This window comes from Canis lupus, unplaced genomic scaffold (genome assembly GCF_011100685.1).
Source record: "Canis lupus familiaris isolate Mischka breed German Shepherd unplaced genomic scaffold, alternate assembly UU_Cfam_GSD_1.0 chrUn_S835H999, whole genome shotgun sequence".
Classification (NCBI taxonomy): domain Eukaryota; kingdom Metazoa; phylum Chordata; class Mammalia; order Carnivora; family Canidae; genus Canis; species Canis lupus.
The window spans coordinates 20,267-33,789 of NW_023331794.1; positions in this window are offsets into that span (position 1 = coordinate 20,267).

Sequence of the window (13,523 nt, forward strand, 5' to 3'; positions counted from 1 at the left end):
ATCCTCAGAAGACAAGTTGGTTATCTATGCAAAAACTAAGAAACTTCATAATAAAAACAGAATTGAGATTGTAATCTAACAAATACAATCGTTGATCAAATGCAGTATAAAAATTATTATACTTCATTATAATGAGAAAGCAGTCCATTCATGATTATTCTGCAGCCCATATAGGCATTCTGTCCTAGGTTGATCAAAGAAAAGAAAGAAGTCAAGGTAATATGTGTTCTATGTGTTCTATGACCCTTCAGAAGAGCTCCTGGATCTGGAACCAGGTATGTTCAGGCCTCCCTATTTCTCTGACAGAAGCACAGTAACTAAATAGTATCCCTGAGACTACAGGAGGAAAAGAACCGTTTGTGGGGCCCTCGTTTGACCCATCTTCCCTCTACCTTAGCCTTCTCCCTAAACCTGGTGTCACAGTTATCCTGTCTCACTTAGGCAACATGATTCTTAGCTCCCATAGTTCAGGGAACACTGCTACCTTGTCTGAGGTAAGCCAGATCCAAATTTTCAAATCTAAGACCAGTAACTATGTAGTTAACAGACATTATTAACTACAAAGTGTCTTCTAGGTGGTTCAGAATGCACAGAAGAGCAGCAGTTCTCAAAGTATTGTCCAAGGACCTCGAGACATTCCCTTTTCCAGCTAAAGATCTGTGTAAGGCCTGTGTTAGGTCTATGGTTTAGAACGGTCACTCTGAATGCTATATGGAAGATGAAAAGAAAAAAAAAAAAGGAAGATGGCCCATGGAGGAAGAGTGAATAAAGGAAGAGGGGTTAACAGTACAGGGAAGAGGTAAAAGGACTTGAACGAGAGTTTTGGTAGTATAGGTAAGTTGGCAGATTCAAGATAACACGTTAGAGGTAGACCAGATAAGAATCACATAGAGGTTTGTGGTAGGAAGGAGTTGGAAGTAACACAGATGACCTTTCTTAAGAAAATCTATACATAAAATGTGATATATGCCTGTTATGGAATAGTATGTAGTTGTTGGAAGCAACAAACTTTCTCTTTTTTTAAAGATTTTATTTATTTATTCATGAGAGACACAGAAAGAGAGAGAGGCAGAAACATAGGTAGAGGGAGAAGCAGACTCCCTTCAAGGAGCCCAATGCGAGACTCGATCCCTGAATCCCAGGATCACACCCTGAGCCATCCACGCATCCCAGCAACAAACCTTTTCTATACATAAGACATGAACATAACTGAAAAGCATACTGGTGAATGAAAATTAGAAAACAAGGATGCCTGGGTGGCACAGCTCATTAAGCATCTGACTCAGATTTGGCACAGGCCCTGACCTCAGGGCTGTTAGATCGAGCCCTGAGTCAGACTCACTGCTCAGTGCTGAATCAGCTCGAGACTCTCTCTCCCTCTCCCTGTGCCCTCTACCCTGAGCATGTACACACATGCACGCTCTCTCTCTCCAAAAATAAATAAATCATTAGAAGAAAAAGGAAAAAGTAATAGAACAAGATTTAACTTCAATGTGGTAAATTAAAAACTAGTATACATGTAAACAACACTAGCTACTTTACAAGGATTCATAAATATTTAAGGACAAATATCAAACTCGCTAACACCGTTGTCTTTGAAAGGGAATGGAAATAAAGAAAACAAAATACTAGGGACTGCTGATGTCAGTATGCTATATGAACAGGGAAGAATGATTTTCAGTTCTTTGCACATGAGATCCAAAATTACAAAAAAGTTTAATACAGTGAAGTTATCATTCTGCCGCAGTGCATAAGGCCACTACGACCCATCCCTCCTGCTGATCACAACTGAAAATCCTCGACTCCGAAAAGTAAACAAAGCAGGTGGATTGTGGAGGGGAATCAAAATCAGGAGAAGTGACTCATATTGAATGTGTTTCCCCATTTTTTGTTTTTCCTCACATGGCTCTGCAATTAAGGGTGGGCCCCATTTGCAGAGCAGCATAGGCAGCCTAAATTCTAATAGAAACTCTAGAAACTCTATCTTTCTGCCAAGAGAAACCTGGAAAAGGGATCTCCATGGACAAAATTGTGTAAGAAAACTGTGGAGAAGAGACAGACAAGGAGGATGATCTCATAATTCTCTGTATGAATCTACACAAATCATGGCTTAATTCCAAATCTCATATGTGTGGAGCATACCCAAACCAGCTTAGCAAAGGCTTTGAAAAATGAAATAAGATATGAACAAGCTGCACACCAGATTAACCTGAGAGCTGCTAGTAAAAGACAGACCCAAACCAATGTATCAAAAGCTTGGAGAAATGAAACAAGACTTGAAATACCTGAAAAAGTCTCAGACGAACCCCTAAGCAATTTAAGCAGAGGTAAACCAACATAGCAAAGACTCAAAGAATGAAACTAAGACTGAACCAATACCCTCAGAAAGCAAGACAGAACTATGGTCTGAACAGGTTACTTGCTAAAAGAAAAACAGCAATGATCACCCAGAAGATTCTTTTTTATTTATTTGAATTCAATTAGCCAATCCCCCAGAAAATTATAAAAAGACCCAAAGTCTATACAAATAACATTCACTATCTTAGGAATAAATTCCATAATGATGTAATACACAAAAAATCGGAAAATGTGCATAATTCTGAAAGGAATAGGAAATGAACAAATGTCAACCCCAAGATGATCCAGATGCGAGAAGTAAAAAATTTAGGGCAACAATTATAACTATGCCCCATGCAATACAGGAATACACATTTGAAATGAAGGACAAGGTAGAAATTCTGAGAAAAATAAAAACCATAAGAAAGAACTAATTGAATTTTTAAATATATTTTATTTATTTATTTGACAGAGAAGAGAGACCACATGTACAAGCAGGGAGAGCAGCAGGCAGAAGGAGAGGGAGAAACTCTCCCTCAGCAGAGAGCCTGATATGGAGCTCGATCCAAGGACCTTAGAATCAAGACCTAAGCTGAAAGTAGATACTTAACCACCCAGGCAAACTACTAATTGAAATTTTAGAACTGAAAAATACAGTGTTTGAAATAAAACCAGAATGGGCTCAATAATAGAATGGAGATGACAAAGGAAAGAACTTGAAGACAAATTATCCAATCTGAAAAACAAAGAGGAAAAAGGTTGAAAAAGAGTAAACAGAGCCCCAACCACCTGTGGGTCAATACCAAAAGGTCTAACTTAAGTGTAGCCACAATCCCAGAAGGAAAGGAAAACGAGACTGTGGCACAAAAATACATTTGAAAAATTTATGGTAGAAAATCACCGAAATTAATGAGACATAAATTTATAGATTCTAGGAGCTCAACAAATACTCAACACGATAAACTCAAAGAAAAACACACCTAGACACATCTTGATGAAAATGTTCAAAACCGGGATGCCCGGGTGGCTCAGTGGTTGAGTGTCTGCCTTTGGCTCAGGGCATGATCCAGGGTCCAGGATCGAGTCCCACTACGGGCTCCTTGCAGGGAGCCTGGTTCTCCCTCTGCCTGTGTCTCTGCCTCTTTCCTTGTCTCTCATGAATAAATAAATACAATCTTTAAAAAAAAGAAAGAAGAAAGAAAGAAAGAAAGAAAGAAAGAAAGAAAGAAGAAAGAAAGAAAGAAAGAAGAAAAGAAAGAAAGAAAGAAAGAAAGAAAGAAGAAAGAAAGAAAGAAGAAAGAAAGAAAGAAAACTGTTCAGACCCAAAGATTTTTTAAAATTCTAGAAAGCAGCTTTAAAAATGACATATTACAGGGGCACCTGGGTGGTTCACTTGGTTAAGAGTCTGCCTTAGACTCAGACACTGGGATCGAGCCCCACATTGAGCATATAGCCTGCTTATCCTTCTTCTCCCTTCTTATGTTCTCTCTTGCTATCTCTGTCTCTCTCTCAAATAATGAAGAAAATATTTTTTTTAAATGACGTATCACATATAGGAAACAATGGTTTGACTGATCACAAAATTCTCAACAGAAACCAAGGAGAACAGAAGATAGTATAACATCTTTAAAATCCTAAGAAAAGGGATCCCTGGGTGGCGCAGCGGTTTAGCCCCTGCCTTTGGCCCAGGGCGCAATCCTGGAGACCTGGGATCGAATCCCACGTCGGGCTCCCGGTGCATGGAGCCTGCTTCTCCTCTGCCTGTGTCTCTGCCTCTCTCTCTCACTCTCTCTCTCTCTCTCTCTGTGTGACTATCATAAATAAATAAAATTAAAAAAAAATAAAATAAAATCCTAAGAAAAATGATTTGGCAAACCAAAATTCTAACTCAGTGAAAATAATGCTTAGATATACTTCTTCACAAGAAAAAGAGAAAACGAAAATTTGTTGTTAGCAGACCTGCTCTATGAGAAATGTTAATGGAAATTATTCCAGATATGATGAAGGAAAAAGATGCCAGAGAGAAATCTGGATTTTTAAGCACGAAGAGCAAAAGAAATGGTAAATAGCTGGGTAAATACGTTAACAATGACAACAACAGAAAACACTCTTTAAAACAAATTTTTAACATTCTCTGGTAGAGTTTTCAACATATGTAAATGTAATACTTATGATAGCTATAACTTATTGGTCAGCAGGCAGGGGTTAAACAATCTATATGGTTGTAAAGCTTCTACATTTAAGCAAAGTGGTAGCATATTAACTCAACGCTATGAAACAATAGGTATGTATTATACTTCCTAGAGCAACCACTACACACAAGAGAAAGAGAGAAAAGAGAAAGAGTCAAAAATCAGTAAACTAAAATCAGGCACCAAATATTCAAATAATCCAAAAGAACGTATAAAGGAAAAAACAGGGTACAAAGACACGTAATAAAATGGCAGACCTAAATCCAACCATATCAATAATTAATTTAAATGTTTATGGTCTCCAGATTTGGGCAAGAATCCTCAATAAATGTTAAAAACGTTACATGTTAAAAAATAAAAATAAAAAAAATAAATGTTTATGGTCTCAACACTCCAGTTAAAAAGTCAGAGACTGTTTAAGAGTGAATAAAAAGGCAATACTCTAGTACTCTAGTAATACTCTTGAACAACACGGGTCTGAACTGTATGGATCCACTTATACATGGATTTTATTTAATATACAGTACAGTATTGTAAATGTCAATAAATAAATAAACTTTTTAAAAAAGATTTTTTATTCATGAGACACAGAAAGAGAGAGAGGCAGACACATAGGTAGAGGGAGATGCAGGCTCCCCACAGGGAGCCCGATGCAGGACTTAATCTCAGGACCCTGGGATCACAACCTGAGCAAAAGGCATACACTCAACCACCGAGCCACCCGGGTGCCCCCTTTTCCTTGTCATTTTAATAATATTTTATTTCCTCTAGCTTACTTTATTGTAAGAACACCATAGTATATAATATGTATAACACACAAAATATGTGTTAATTGTTCATGTGATCAGTAAGACTTCCAGCAACAATAGGCTATTAGTAGTTACTTTTGGGGGGAGTGGATTTTCAACTGTGTTGTGGTCAGCATCCCTAACCCCTGTGTTGTTCAAGGGTCAACTAAGTGTAAATTGTGCCAAAAGTGGCAGACTTTCTTTTCTTTTTTTAAAATACATTTAAGTAATCTCTATACCCAATGTGGCCCCTGAACTCGTGACCCGGAGATCAAGAGTCAAATGCTCCTCCAACTGAGCCAGCCATGTGTCCCCACACTTTCAGTGTAAAAACATATAGAGACTGGAAATAAATGGATGAAAAAATTAAACTACACAATCAGCAAACAGAAGAAGTCTGAAATGGCTATTTTGATACCAGATAAAACAGACTTCAAGACAAGAGTATCACCAGAGATAGAAATAGACACATATCATAATGATAAAAGTAACAAATCATCACAAAGACACAATTCCTCATTTTATGTGGCTAGCAGTAGAGGATCAAAGTACACAAAGCAAAACTGATAGAATTAAAGCAAAAAAATAACAATTCTATAGTCTTAGAAGGAAATTTTAAGACCTTCTTCTTTCAGGAAGTGATAGAACTAGACAAAAAGTCAGTAAAGACATAGAAGATCTGAACAATATTAGCTACCTTATTCCAGATCACTTTATTGAACACCACATTCAACAACTACAGAATATACATGCTTTTCAAGTAGACATTGTGCATTCAACAACATAGAGCATAACTCTAAACTTAGAAAGAGGAAAATCGGGCAGCCCCGGTGGCTCAGTGGTTTTGCGCTGCCTTCAGTCAAGGGCCTGATCCTGGAGACCCAGGATCGAGTCCCATGTCCAGCTCCCTCCATGGAACCTGCTTCTCCCTCTGCCTGTGTCTCTGCCTCTCTCTCTATCTCTCTCTCTGTCTCATGAATAAATAAATAAAATCTTTAACAAATAAAAAGAGGAAAATCGTACGTGTATTCTCTGACCACATCAGAATTAAATTAGAAATCAAGATCAGTAAGATATTTAAAATAAAAAATACTCAAAAAAATAAAAAATAAAATAAATAAAATAAAAATAAAAAATAAATCCTGAAATTAAATAATCTCCTTGTAAATAATTCATAGGTCAAAAAGAAATCACAAGAGAAATACAAAGTAACAACAAAAATACACATATCAAAATTTGTGGATTGCAACCAAAGCGGCACTCAGAAGGAAACTTAAAAGCTCTAAATACCCCTATTACAAAATTAGACCTAAAATCTAATTTCCTGACAAGACTTCATCTTTAGATACCTTACAAAGGGCAAAGTAAACCCAAAATAGAAGGAAAAATATAACAAAGAGGAGGAATTCATGAATTAGGACAGCACAGAAAATCTGGTTCTTAAAAAGATCAACAAAATTGACAATCCTGTGGCTAGACTGACATATTAGCAGCAAGCAACTAGAAATGGACTTATTAAAAGTTATTATTTACAGTAATATTAAAAACACACACACAAAAAAAACACCTAAGAACAAATCGAACAAAAGATAACCAAGACTCTTATAATGAAAACTACAGCATGTTGGTGAGAGAAGTTAGGGATCTAAATAAAGGAAAAATACAGCATGCTCATAAGTCAGAAAACTCAGTATTGTTAAAATTGCAATTCTCCCCAAACTGATATACTGATTCAATATATAATACTCATCAATACTCCAGCATGCTTCTTTTTATAGAAATTGACAAACTAACTCTAGAATTTATGTAAAAAGACAAAGAAACTAGAATAAATAAACAAACTTTTAAAAAGAACAATAGAGTTAGATGACTTACCCCATCTGATTTCAAGACTTACTCTAATCTCACAGTATCAAGACAGTTTTAGTATTGGCAAAAAGATAGATATATACACCAGCGGAACAGAATAAGAAGTCCGGAAACAGACCCACACATATATACGTTTACATAATTACTGACCAAGGTGCCAATGCAATTGAATAAGGAAAAGAAAGTCTTAACAACAGAATATACAAAATTTAAAGAAATTGGCATTGATTCTTAGGACACACCATGCACAAAAAATTAACTCTAAACGAGTTATATATCTAATGTAAAACCTAAAAAGTCTAGAAAAGGAGAAAATCTTTGCAAATGGGGATGGCAAGGTTTTCTCAAATACATACAAAAAAAGCATGACATATAGAAGGAAAAAATAACATTTTAATTATTTTTGATGATAAATTAAAACTGTTGGTCTTCAAGGCGCCTCGGTGCTAAGTTAATTGAGTGGCTTCAGCTGAGGTCATGTCATGATCTCAGAGTCCTGGGATAGAGCCTCAAGTTGGGCCCCACACACAGCTGGGAGTCTGCTCAGAATTCTCTCCCTCTGCTCATCCCTTTTCTTGGTAAACTAAACACTAAATCTTTAAAAAATAAATAAAACTATTGATTTTTAAAATTAATTAATTTTTTTTAATTTATTGTATTTTTTTATTGGAGTTCGATTTGCCAACATATAGCATAACCCAGTGCTCACCCTGTCAGATGTCCCCCTCAGTGCCCATCACCCAGTCACCCCAACCCCTGGCCCACCTCCCTTTCCACCACCCCTTGTTTCCCAGTTAGGTGTCTCTCATATTCTGTCATCCTCACTGATATTTCCCACTCATTTTCTCACCTTTCTCCTTTAATTCCTTTCACTATTTTTTATATTCCCCAAATAAATGAGACCATATAATGTCTGTCCTCTGACTTACTTCACTCAGCATAATACCCTCCAGTTCCATCCACGTCGAAGCAAACGGTGGGTATTTGTCATTTCTAATGGCTGAGTAATATTCCATTGTATATATAGACCACATCTTCTTTATCCATTCATCTTTCAATGGACACCAAGGCTCCTCCCACAGTTTGGCTATTGTGGACATTGCTGCTATATACATTGGGGTGCAGGAGTCATGCCATTTCACTGCATCTGTATCTTTGGGGTGAAACCCCAGCAGTGCAATTGCTGGGTCCTAGGGCAAATCTATTTTTAACTCTGAGGAACCTCCACGCAGTTTTCCAGAGTGACTGCACCAGTTCACATCCCCACCAACAGTGTAGGGGGGTTCCCCTTTCTCCACATCCTCTGCAACATTTGTGGTTTCCTGCCTTGTTAACTTTCCCCATTCTCATGGGTGTGAGGTGGTATCTCATTGTGGTTTTGATTTATATTTCCCTGATGGCAAGTGATGCGGAGCATTTTCTCATGTGCTTGTTGGCCATGTCTATGTCTTCCTCTGTGAAATTTCTGTCATGTCTTTTGCCCATTTCATGATTGGATTAACACTACTGATCTTTAAAACACACCATTAAAGGGATGCCTGGGTGGCTCAGTGTTTTAAAAGTAAATAATCTTTAAAAGTAAATAATACATACATACATACATACATACATACATACATACATACAAATACCATTAAGAAAAATAAAATGCAAACCAGAGACTGGAAGAAAATATTCAAGACACATCTATCAAAGATACTGTATTCAGAATATAATTTTTAAAAATACTACAATTCCATAGCAAGACAGACAACTCAACTTTTTTAAATGGGCCAAAGAGGGGTGCTTGGGTGTCTCGGTTAAGCTTCTGTCTTCAGCTCAGGTCATGATCCAGTCCTGGGATCAAGCCCCAAGTCAGGCTTCCTGCTTGGCAAAGAGTCGGCTTCTCCCTCTACCCCTCTCCCTACTTGTGTTCATTCCTTCTCTCATATTCTATCAAGTAAATAAATAACAAAATCTTTATTTCTTTTTTAAGATTTTATTTATGTATTCATGAGAGACACAGAGAGAGGCAGAGACACAGGCAGAGGGAGAAGCAGGCTCCATACAGGAAGCCCGATGCAGGACTCAATCCTGGGATCCCCGGACTCGGGGATTACACCCTGAGCCAAAGGTAGACGCTCAACTGCTGAGCCACCCAGGAACCCCAAAAACAAAATCTTTAAATGGGCAAAAGATATGAACAGGTACTTCCCAGAAGATATATGAAAGGCTAATTAAGCACATGAACAGATGTTCTATATCACTATTCATCAGGAAAATGTTAACTAAAATCACAATGAAACACCACTATACACCCTTAAAATTGGCTAAAAGTAAAGACTTATTCCTATACACTGCTGGTAGTAATATAAAATTATACCACCAATTTAGAAAACAGGCAATTTTTTTTAAAAGTTTAACATACTCCAGACATGACCAATCAACCTAAGATGGCATATCTTGGTAAAACAGTATCATCTCAGGTATTTATCAAGAGAAAAAGAAAAAAAATATTTCCCACACAGAGATGTGCTCATGGATGTTCAGAACAGCTTTACTTTAATACTCCCAGAATGAAAATAACCCAAATGTCCATCAAGGAAGATGGCTAAACAAATCATGGTATATCTATAATGAAATTCTATTCAGCAATAAAAATTAGTTCTCATTCAAAACCATTATTTTGAATGAAAAAAAATCATGCAAAAATAGAACATACTACCCGATTTCATTTATATAAAATACTAGAACATGCAAACCACTGTATGGTGACAGAAAGAAAGGTCAGTGTTGTCTGGGAACAGGAGTAGAGAAAGGAATGGATGACAAAGGAACCAAAAAAAAACTTGGGGGAGGGATAGAAATGTTATCTGGACTGTGGTGACACTGTTACGGTTATTTACATATGTCAAAGCTAATCAGTATGGTTTCACTCATACATGTAATATAAGAAATAGTGAAAAGGATTATAAGGGAAAGGGGGGAATTGAGTGGGAAAAATTAGAAAGGAAGACAAACCATGAGACTCCTAATTGAGAAACAAACAAAGGATTGAAAAAGGGGAGGTTGGTGGGGGGGATGGGGTAACTGGGAGATGGGCAATGAGGAGGGTACTTGATGGGATGAGCACTGGGTGTTATACTCTATGTTGACAAATTGAATTTAAATTTAAAAAATGTAAAAAAAGGGCAGCTGGGGTGGCTCAGCCGTTTAGCGCCGCCTTCAGCACAGGGCCTGATCCTGGAGACCCGGGATCAAGTCCCACGTCAGGCTCCCTGCATGGAGCCTGCTTCTCCCTCTGCCTGTGTCTCTGACTCTCTCTCTCTCTTCTTTCTCTTTCTCAGTGTGTCTCATGAATAAATAACACAATCTTTAAAAAAAAAATGTAAAAAAAAAAGAGCTGATCATACTGTATGCTTTAAATATGTATACTGTAAAGATGCATTCTATTGTAATTCAATGATACCTCAGTAAAAGTATAAAAAATTTTAACAGGAATTAGCAGTACTCTAGGACCAAAACCCACCATCCAAAACAATGGGAAAAATCTCTACTTGGAAGACTTGCTAGTATCAAGAGGCCAATAAGAGTCAAGTCCCCTCTGACTCCTCTTAGTAAACTGTCACCATAGGAATTTCTTCACTGTCAGTGTAGGACTCAAATATACCCATATCCCTTCTCATGAATAGGCACAAGCACATTAAAAACAACAACTAAAAAAACAATACTTCATATGATCAGCATGATTAACATCTTAGGAATTAATCAACGTGGTTAAGAAATCACTCCCCCTAGGTCTTTTATTTCCAAAGGACTCAACAAAAACGAGTGTTTTACAATACTTGTCAAATGAGGGTACTTGATTGCTTACAAAATCTCATATTAATCCTAAACTTCCCTTTCCATAAATATGGCAAGAAAATGATTTTGTTTTAAATAATAGGATCTTAATTGTAGTGACTTTATAATTTGTTGACTATGGCACTCTCCCCCAGTCTCAGCTTCTAATCACAAGAGTGAAAAGTTTAACCAATTTTCAAACTCCTTTCTGCCCTATCAAGAATTTTTCAGAGACTCTAGTTCATTCTCCAGGTGGAACTACTTAAGACTTCATTACAAAATTATTTTTGTTCTTCTCAATTTCCTTTGCAGCCTCTGTTCTTTTTTTTTTTTTAAGATTTTATTTATTCCTGAGAGACAGAGAGAGAGGATGCAGAGACACAGACACAGGCAGAGTGAGAAGCTGGCCCCATACAGGGAGCCTGACGTGGGCCTGGATCCCGGGGATCAGGCCCTGGGCCTAAGGCAGCGCTAACCCGCTGAGCCACCTGGGTTGCCCACCTCTGTTCATCCTACCCAATCCTTAAATGCTGATGTTCTCTAGGGTTTCATTCTCTAGTCCCTTCTGGTCTCACCTCTCACCAATGGTTCTCAAACTCCACAATCTCCTAGAAAGTCAGTTAGAAAGGATTCCTGGGACGCCTGGATGGCTCAATAGTTGAGCATTTGCCTTCGGCTCAGGACATGATCCCGGGATCCTGGGATCAAGTCCTGCATCAGGTTCCTTGCAGGGAACCTGCTTCTCGCCTTGCCTATGTCTCTGCATCTCTCTGTCTCGAATGAATGAATGAATGAATGAATGAATGAATCTTTAAAAAAAAAAAAAGGATTCCTATGCCCTAATTCCAATGATTTTGATTCAGATTAAAGATAAGGACCTATTAATCTTTTTATTTTTTTAACCATTACCCACTTGCTATTCCATTTAATGCTTTTAGCTGTTCACACATTCTATTTCTCTATGAAGAAATACCTTTTCTTTCTGGCTAACTGCATTATTAAGGAATAATAACTTTCAAGTCTGTTTAGGAGTAACTTGCTCTGGCAACTCTTCCATTCTGAACTATCACTCCCCATCCCCAAATACTATATTAAATTCCTATTTAGGGATCCCTGGGTGGCGCAGCGGTTTGGCGCCTGCCTTTGGCCCAGGGCGCGATCCTGGAGACCCGGGATCGAATCCCACGTCGGGCTCCCGGTGCATGGAGCCTGCTTCTCCCTCTGCCTGTGTCTCTGCGCCTCTCTCTCTCTCTCTGTGACTATCATAAATAAATAACAATTTAAAAAAATATTTTAAAAAAATAAATAAATAAATAAATTCCTATTTAAAAATATTTACTTACACCGAATCATGTTGATGTATTTGCCTATCTCCCCTTTTAGAGTATTCTGTGTTTTATCTGTATATCTAACCTACTACACAGCTGGCACATAACAGATATTCAGCAAATGTTATCTGAATTAATTCCTTCCAAAGAGTATCTAGTTAATAAGAACCCCTTTTGTACTAACAAAAACGGAAAAGGTTAGCACGGTCTACGAAATAATAAACCAGTCTTAAAGCCAAACAGTCTGAAAATAAAAGGATTTCTTACAACCATTTTTATCCATCCTTCCCTTGTTCATCAATGTATTCATGAGTATATTTGATGTCTGAGGACATGCAAGGTACACTAAGTCATACATTCCATTTTTAATATAATTTGTGCTTTTCTTTGCAAGCTAGGTTCTTCTCCCCTACATTAGGTTTAGATCACTGTCCTATCAGGTAGGCACTAACTACAGGTGGCTATTTAAAGTTAAGATTAAATACAATGAAAAATTCAGTTCCTCAACCACACTGGCCACACTTCAAGTGCTCAAAAGTCAATGAACCCCAGAAAATCTCACTTACTTCTTAGCTCCCACGATCTTCGTGCTCCTCTGCTGCTTAAAGGATGTGGGTTCCGGCGTCTAGCAAATCGCAAGCACATGAGTGAATTGCTAGAAACCTCTGAACCCTTACCACAAAAGAAAGAGAAAAAAAAAAGAAATCCCCCTGTGCCCAGAAGAAATGAAGCTCTCCCCTGGCAGCTACCTCAAACGGAAAAAGGTAAGACCTCTTAAGGAAAGTGTGCCGTCTTGTCTTCCAACTGAGTTAAGGCAGGTGACAACACCGTAGTCTATCATCTCCCCCATTCCCAAAGCCCTGTCCCAGGTAAAGATTCTAAAGGGAGGCGAAAAGTGAGGACAACGGATATGGAATGTACTGGGTATACAAAAGGAATAGAAATTAATAGCAATCTGGCGAGAAACTGAGTCCAGAGAGGTGGGGAACAAGTCAGCGATAAGTGGGTGGGAAAAGAGGGAGACAGGTAGATCTGACCTAGAAGGGTGGGGCCTATGATGGGCTCTGAGAAAACCAATTCTGAGCATGGGACAAAAGCAAGGGACCGCGTGCTGCGGGCTCCACAGCGCTCCCCGTAAAGCATAACGGTCAAACTGAGAAACTCACGGCGGGGTACTGCACCGAGTC